Below are 8089 nucleotides of genomic sequence, written 5' to 3' on the forward strand. Positions count from 1 at the left end.
ATAAGAAAATGACTGACAGTAGTGGGAAACTATGGGGGGGGGAGGCAGATGGGATTAACGGTAGTAAATCTGTCTGGGAACGGGGAAACACCTCTTATCAACAAGGGTGCCTGAACGAAACGTATTTGTATACCTAATCCTTAACTGTACCCCACAATATCATATTAAAAAATATTGATTATTTAAAAAAAAAAAAAAAAACCCACTCCCATGGTTACCATTTAACTTGTGGCACCACCTGGTGTAAGACTCGAGAACTGCAATGTGAAAATACTCCCAGAAAATTGCAGTTCTAACAAATTCAGAGATTTCCAATGTGGCCTTATAAGTCTGTCAAAAAAGTAACTGAAAATATATTTTTGTATTTCTACAGTGGCTACCACAGTTATCATGAAAATAGTAGGCTTTCATAAATGCTTGATGAATGAATCCAAATGAAATCCAAAAGCAAATTAATGGAATACAGATTTTTATAAATCTTGTTCCTTAGTCTCAGACCCTAGCTGAAGAAATGTATAAATGTAGCCTTTGTAACTGACAGGATAGGCTAATAGTTCTGCAATAACAAACAATCCCCAAAGTGTAGCAACTCAATACAATAAAGTTTGTTTCTTATTCATGCAGTGTCTGCTATGGGTTCTGATGACTCCGTTCAGAGGAAGGGAGAGTCAGAGAAGTGAGCACTGGAAGTGAAATGTCCCAGCTGGAGAAGACACTTCTACTGACTTTGATTTTTTTTTTTTTTTTTTGGTTTGTTTCTTTGTTTGTTTTTTGAGTCAAGGTCTCAGATTATTGCCCCATCTACAGTGAGAGCAGTGGCACGATCACAGCTCAGAGCAGCCTCAGTCTCCTGGGCTCAGGCAATCCTTCTGCCTCAGACTCCCAAGTAGCTCAGACTACAGGTAAGCACTACTACGCCTTGCTATTTTTTAATTTTTTTGTAGACAAGGTTTCACTATGTTGTCCAGGCTGGTCTTGAATTCCTGGGTTCAAGCAATCCTCCTGTCTTGGCCTCACAAAGTGCTGAGATTACAGGTGTGAGCAACAACACCTGAATTTTCTTTTCTTTTTTTTTAATCAGAGTCTCACTCTGTCGCCAGGCAGGACTGCAGTGGCACAATCACAGCCATCGCAATCTCAATCTGCTGGGCTCAGTTGATCCTTCTGCTTCAGCCTTCCAAGTAGCTGGAACCACAGGTAATTTTTGATTATGCCCAGCTAATTTTTGATTTATTGTAGAGACAATGTCTCACCAAGTTGCCCAGGCTGGTCTCAAACCCCTGAACTCAGGCAATCCTCTCACCTCTGCCTCCCAAAGTGCTGGGATTACAGGCTTAAGCCACTGCACCCGGCTTCATATTTTGTTTTTGTTTTTGAGTCAGGGTCTCACTTTGAAAAACAGGCTGGAGTGCAGTGGCATGATCATGGCTCTCCACAGCCTCAGACTTCTGGACTCAAGCAATCCCTTCCGCCTTAGCTTGCAGAGTATCTGTAACTACAGGTACATGCCATCATGCGCCACTAATTTTTTTATGTTTTATATTTTGTGGAGATATCTCCCTATGTTGCCCAGGCTGGTCTCGAACTCCTAGGCTCAAGCAGTCCTACCATCTCAGCCTCCCAAAATGCTGGGATTGTAGGTGTGAGCCACTGTGCCCAGCCTTACTGACATTTCAGTAGCCAAAGCAAGTCATCTTGTGACATCTAACTTCAACAGGACAGGCAGTATAATCTTCTATATGCCTGGAAGTCGAGAGAGAGTACCAAAATGGGATAGTGTTGACTAGTAGTAATGCCTACCACAGCCCTAAACAATTAATATGTGTCCTTCATGGGGTAAAGAGATTATCTATTTACTGAGGAAAGGTTTCCTTTTCATCATCTACTAGTATCACTTTCCCTTGAGGTAGCTTAGTCATCAGACCTTTGCAGGTGTGTCCGAATTCAAATTTATCAAATGGATACAACATGAGCTTTGCTCCCAGGTGATGCCACTACAGTCAGTGCTCTAGAAAATGAAAAGTGCCAGGCTGAGACAGAAGGATCACCAGAGCCCAGTAGGTTGACGCTGGGGTGGCCGTGAGTGTGCCACTGCCCTCCAGCCTGGGTGATAGAGTGAGATTCCAACTCAAAAAAAAAAGAAAAGAAAAGAAAAGAAAATGAAATGAAATGAAAAGTGCCACAGAAACACTGTACAAGGTCTCATTATTAATATTCCAGTATGGGAGACTAATCAGACTTTATCAATTCATTTATCTAACCACTCACTCAGCTAAAGGAAAAAATAAAGACTGAGACTGAAAATTGAGCACTGAGTGAAAAGGTTTAACAACCAAGCATAGACCCTGGCAGTCTCTCAGGGATGAGGTTCAAGAAAGGAGAAATAGGCGGCATGTGGTGGCTCCAGCCTATAGTCCCAGCACTTTGGGAGGCCCAGGTGGGAAGATTGCTTGAGGCCACGTGTTTAAGACCAGCCTGGTAACATAGTAAGACCTCGTCTCTATTTAATTTTTTTTTTATTTAAAAAAAGTTAAGCCAGACTCGGTGGCTCAGCCTGTAATCCCGCGCCTTTGGGAGGCTGAGGTGAATGGATTGCCTGAGCCCGCGGGTTCGAGACCTGCCTGGGCAGCGAGACCTCATCTCTACAATAAATCAAAAAATCAGCCGGGTGTGGTAGCGCATGCCTGTAATTCTGGCTACTTGGAAGGCTGAGGCGGAAGGATTGCCAGAGCCAGCAGGTCGAGGCTGCGGTGGCCGGGAGCAGCCACTGCACTCCAGTCTGGGTGACAGAGTAAGACTCCAACTCTAAAAAAAATAAAAATAAAAATAAATAAATAAATTTAAATTTGAAAAGAGGAAAGGAGAAATAGGCTGGGCATGGTGGTTCATGCCTATAATCCCAGCACTTTGGGGAGAATCATTCAAGGCCAAGAGTTTGAGATTAGCCTGGGCAATAGAGCAAGTCCTCTTTTCTACTAAAAATAAAAAAAGAAAGAGAGGATCAGCCTGGGTGACATAGTGAGGCCTCATCTCTCTTAAAAAAAAAAACAGGAAAATTATCTGGTCATGGTGGCATACGCCTAAAATCTCAGCTACTTGGGAGGCTGAAGTAGAAGGCTGGCTTGAACCCAGGAGGTTGAGGGTGTGGTGAACGGAGATCACGCCACTGCACTCCAGCCTGGGCAATGGAGTGAGGTCCCAACTAAAAAAAAAAAAAAAGAAAGAAGAAATAGGTTAGGTCTTTTACAACCAAAAGACTGTTGCGGTCCCATTTTAGGAAAGTAAATTGTTTGAGCATGCTGATTGGATGGCTAGATCTGGAATTTATTGGTTTTGAAGGCATTGAACTTTCAAAGAAGAAATATATACATTTGGTCCTTTTATTGTCTAAAAGTGGCTCGGAATTATGGAGTCTAGGTGTTTCTGCTGAGTATGAGAAGCATGACTTGGGACTACTGCATGCAGCTGCCTCAGGCCTGAGTCAGGAGTATGTCACCCCGTCAAGGGTGCACAAGTTCAGCAGACTAGCTGACCATAAGAGTTTATTAATTCATTCAACAACCTGAATATCAAGCAAGACCACATGTCACGTGCTCCCACAACATCCCTTACTTGCACTATGTAAGTTTACTTGTTACATTCCAATGTCGTACCACTGTCTATCTTCCCTCCTCAATTGTAAAGGCCAGCAGGTCAAGGATCACATCCATCTTGCATCTAGTACAGTGCTGGACACAAGCTCAACCTGCAACAAACATTCTACTGAAAAAAATGAATGAGGCTGGATGCAAGACACCGCTCCAAGCAGGGAGATGGAACAGATTGGAAGATAATAAAACTGGAACTCACAGTCTGTGGGAAAACAACATGACAAATGGGTGGAGCCTAATTTTGTGAGGACAGAAGTTTATGCAAACTGGGGAGATCATTTTAAGAAAAAGAACATAAAATTATAAATTCAAAATTAAGCCCCTTGTTTGGGAAGAGGTTTGTGAACTTAAAGAGACTTGAAGTATAAGGTTCATTTGCCTTCACAGTATGTATCTCTGGTGATAAGTGGACGAATGTACCAGCTACTGTGTAATCTCTGAAGACTAACTGGCCATCTCAGCCAGGAAAATCAAAGTTTCAGCTGGATGTGGTGGTTCATGCCTATAATCCCAGTACTTTGGGAGGCTGAGGTGAGAGGACTGCCTGAACCCACAGGTTCAAGACCAGCCCAGGCAATTTGGCAAGACCTCATCTCTACAATAAAAAAATTTAAAAAATTTTTTAAAACTAGCCAAGTGTGGCAGCGCATGCCTATAATTCCAGCTACTTGGAAGGCTGAGGTGGAAGGATCGCCTGAGCCCAGCAGATCGAGGCTGAGGTGGCCGTGAGCGTGCCACCACACTCCAGCTGGGCAAGAGAGTGAGACTCCTACTCAAAAAAAAAGAAAAGAGAAGAAACTGGGATAAAGCACAGAAATTGTTACTTAAACAAGATGTCTATGTGATTCTGATTAAGTTCAAGTGTGAAAACTAATGCCTTTGGGGATTACTTGAGTATTTGATGAAGCTATTTGATTTCTTACAAATTTTATTCAGGCTGTTATACAAAATGGGGAGAAATAAGAAAAAAAGGATAATGATAGAGGAGAGAGTTCTCCTCATCTCATCCCCCAAAATAAATTACAAATAAGCTAAAGAGTCAGAACAAAACATGCAACCAGATCTTGGGTAGAAGAAAAGATTATCTTAGCATAAGGCCAGTAACAGAATCTGTAAAGGAAAAAAATTAATAGACTTGATTTCATAACAATTTAAAACGTTTGTATCACTAACAAAAAGCAAACAACAAACTAAAAAGAAATATATGCAACAGATGTCACAGGTAAGAGGTTAAAGAGTTTAAAAATAGGTGAACTGCCTATAAAAAATAGACAAAGGACATAAGTTGAAAATTCACAAAAGAAATACAAAAGGGGCTGGGCGCGGTGGCTCACACCTATAATCCCAGCACTTTGAGAGGTGAGAGGATTGCCTGAACCCACAAGTTTGAGACCAGCCTGGGCAACTTGACAAGACCTCATCTACAATAAATAAAAAAATTAGCAGGGCATGGTGTGCGTGCCTGTAGTTCCAGGTACTTGGAAGGCTGAGGTGGAAGGATCACCTGAGCCGAACAGGTCAAGGATGCAGTGGCCCTGAGTGTGTCACTGTACTCCAACCTGGGTGACAGAGTGAGACTCCAACTCAAAAAAAAAGAAAAAAGAAAGAAAGAAACACAAATGGGTCAGGCATGGTGGCTTTCACCTGTAATTCCAGCACTTTGAAAGGCCAGGTCTGGAGGACTACTTGAGGCCAGGAGGTCAAGACCAGTCTGGTTAACATAGCAAAACCCTGTCTCCACAAAAATTGTTAAAATTACCCGGGCATGACGGCATGCACCTGTAGTCTCAGCTACTCAGGAGGCTGAGGCAAGAGGGTCACTTGAGCCTAAGAGGTTGAGACTGCAGTGAGGTGTACTGTGCTTCTGGACTCTAGCCTAGATAACAGAGACTCTGACTCAAGAAAAAAACAAAAACATATGACCAATAGGCACCTCAGAAAATATTCTATTCCACATTTAAAATACATATAATGCAAGTTAAAATAAAATATTATAACTTATCTGTTAAATTGGCAAAGCATTTTAATAAATGGAAACAAATGTTCATTGTTTAACTGTATGGCCACTTATAGTGGTTCTAAGATGCTATTAATCTTTTTTTTTTTTTTGAGCAATGGTCTCTATCACAGTGGCATGATTACAGCTCACTGTAGCCTTGACCTTCTGGGCTCTTGCAATCCTTCTGCCTTAGCCACTGAAGTAGTTGGGACCACAGGCACAGGTCACCATACCCGACTAATTGTTTGACTTTTTGTAGAGACAAGGTCTCACTATGTTTCCGAAGCTGGTCTTGAACTCCTGGGCTCAAGCAATCCACCCCCCTTTGCCTCCCAAAATGCTGGGAATACAGGCATAAGCCACCACACCCAGTTTAACTTTCTTTTTTTTTTTTTTTTGAGGTGGAGTCTCACTCTATCTCCCAGGCTGGAGTGCAGTGGCATGCTCACAGCCACCGCAGCCTCGACCTGCTGGGCTCAGGCAATCCTTCCGCCCCAGCCTTCCAAGGAGCTGGAACCACAGGCATGCACCATCACGCCTGGCTAATTTTTCTTGATTTATTGTAGAGATGATCTCTCGCCAAGTTGCCCAGACTGGTCTCAAACCCATGGGCTCAGGCAATCTCCTCACCTTATTCTCCCAAAGTGCTGAGATTATAGGTGTGAGCCACCGTGCCTGGCTGGCCTAACATTGTAATAGCATAAAAAATGTTCATGCTGTACTAATTGGGGAAAAAATATGTTACAAAACAACAAAAATAATATTCTAATTTTGCACCCCCAAAAAGACGTATGTCTATATAGGCATAAAACTAACAAAGCTATAGAGCAAAATGTTGCCATTGATCAAAGTTGTGGGATTATGGTAAATTTTTCTTTTGCTTTGTATACTTTTCCATTGTCTCCATTGTTTAATAAACATGTATCCCTTTTCTAGCCAGGAAAAAATTAAACTATCCTACAAGCATGTCATACTAAATTTATAGAAGGATTTAACCAACTCTACACCTTAGTACTTTTGAGATTTCAGGGTTTTATCCCATTGCCATCCTCTCTTCAAGGGAAAGAAGAGGAAAAGAGAGACTCAAAAAAAGAAGCTGGTGAACACTCCAACTAATCAAAGAATTTTAAGTTGCATTAAATTATGATTTAGATGTTTAACAACATTTAAACAATGTCAGGGTCTTCTAAGTGCAAACAGTGTGAGATTTTGTGTGTGTTTGGGGTTTGTTTGGGTTTTTTTGGTTTTTTTGAGTTGAAGTCTTACTCTGTTGCCCAGACTGGTGTTACAGTGACACGCTCACGGCCACCGCAGCCTTAACCTGCTGGGCTCAGGTGATCCTTCCGCCTCATCCTTCCAAGTAGCTGGAACTGCAGGTACATGCCACCACGCCTGGCTAATTTTTTTTATTTTTTGCAGAGATGAGGTTTCGCCAAGTTGCCCAGGCTGGTCTCAAACCCATTGGCTCAGGCAATCCTCTCACCAAGGCTTCCCAAAATGCTGGGATTTGGGGAATCCCAAAATCCACCCTGTGGAGCCAGGGTTTGTTTGTTTTGTTTTGTTTGTTTTGTTTTGTTTTTTAAGTAATGCGCTTGGGGGTAGGAGAGAGTGTATACGATGACCTTCATTACAGAATATCTGGAATAAAAATTCATCCTAAAAATACAGATTTTGTTTGACACAAGGCTGAGCATGAGCAAATCAGTAACTAAAGACGGTCGCATGACACCCTCTTGTGGCTTCCTCTGTATCAGACTCCCTCTTCTGTACCAGGTATTAAATATTCTAGAATTTAAAATTTCTCTCAGGCCCTGTATGGTGGCTCATACCTATAATCCCAGCACTTTGGAAGGTGGAGGTAGGAGGGTCGCCTTTGTCTATGAGTTTGAGACCAGTCTGGGCAACACAGTGACACCTCTTCTCTACAAAAAAAAAACTCCCATAACTTAGCCCGGCGTGGTAGCACCTGCCTGAAGTCAAACCAAAAAAACAGACACACACACACACACACACACACTGAGCCTCACAAACAAGTAGTGTCTTTCAAATACACCTGTGTATCCCCCGGGAGATAGTGAGTGACCCGGGTGAGGTCTGTGATTATTACTTTGCCGCGGTTGAGTAGCCGATCAGCACGTGGCTGTCAGAAACAGCAGCGGATGTGGACCCAAAGGCACTACTGCAGCCCCGACCATCCGCGTGACCTTGGGCACGTGGCCATCCGCAAGGCCCCGCCCGTCCACTTAACCACTGTTGGGCCCTCGGGTATTGAGGCTCCCAACACGAGTAAGACCCAGTCTTCTGCGTCTCACAAACTCGCTCTCCCGGTGCGTGAGATGGGACTGCAACATCAACCCGTTGTCAACCGGATTAAACACACGGCCGTGCTTGTCCAGAGATCATGTGTGGAAGCGTGTGCAAGAGCTCACTGACGCTCGTG

This window comes from Carlito syrichta, unplaced genomic scaffold, assembly GCF_000164805.1.
Source record: "Carlito syrichta isolate Samal-C Ts95f unplaced genomic scaffold, Tarsius_syrichta-2.0.1 Scaffold92608, whole genome shotgun sequence".
Classification (NCBI taxonomy): Eukaryota; Metazoa; Chordata; class Mammalia; order Primates; family Tarsiidae; genus Carlito; species Carlito syrichta.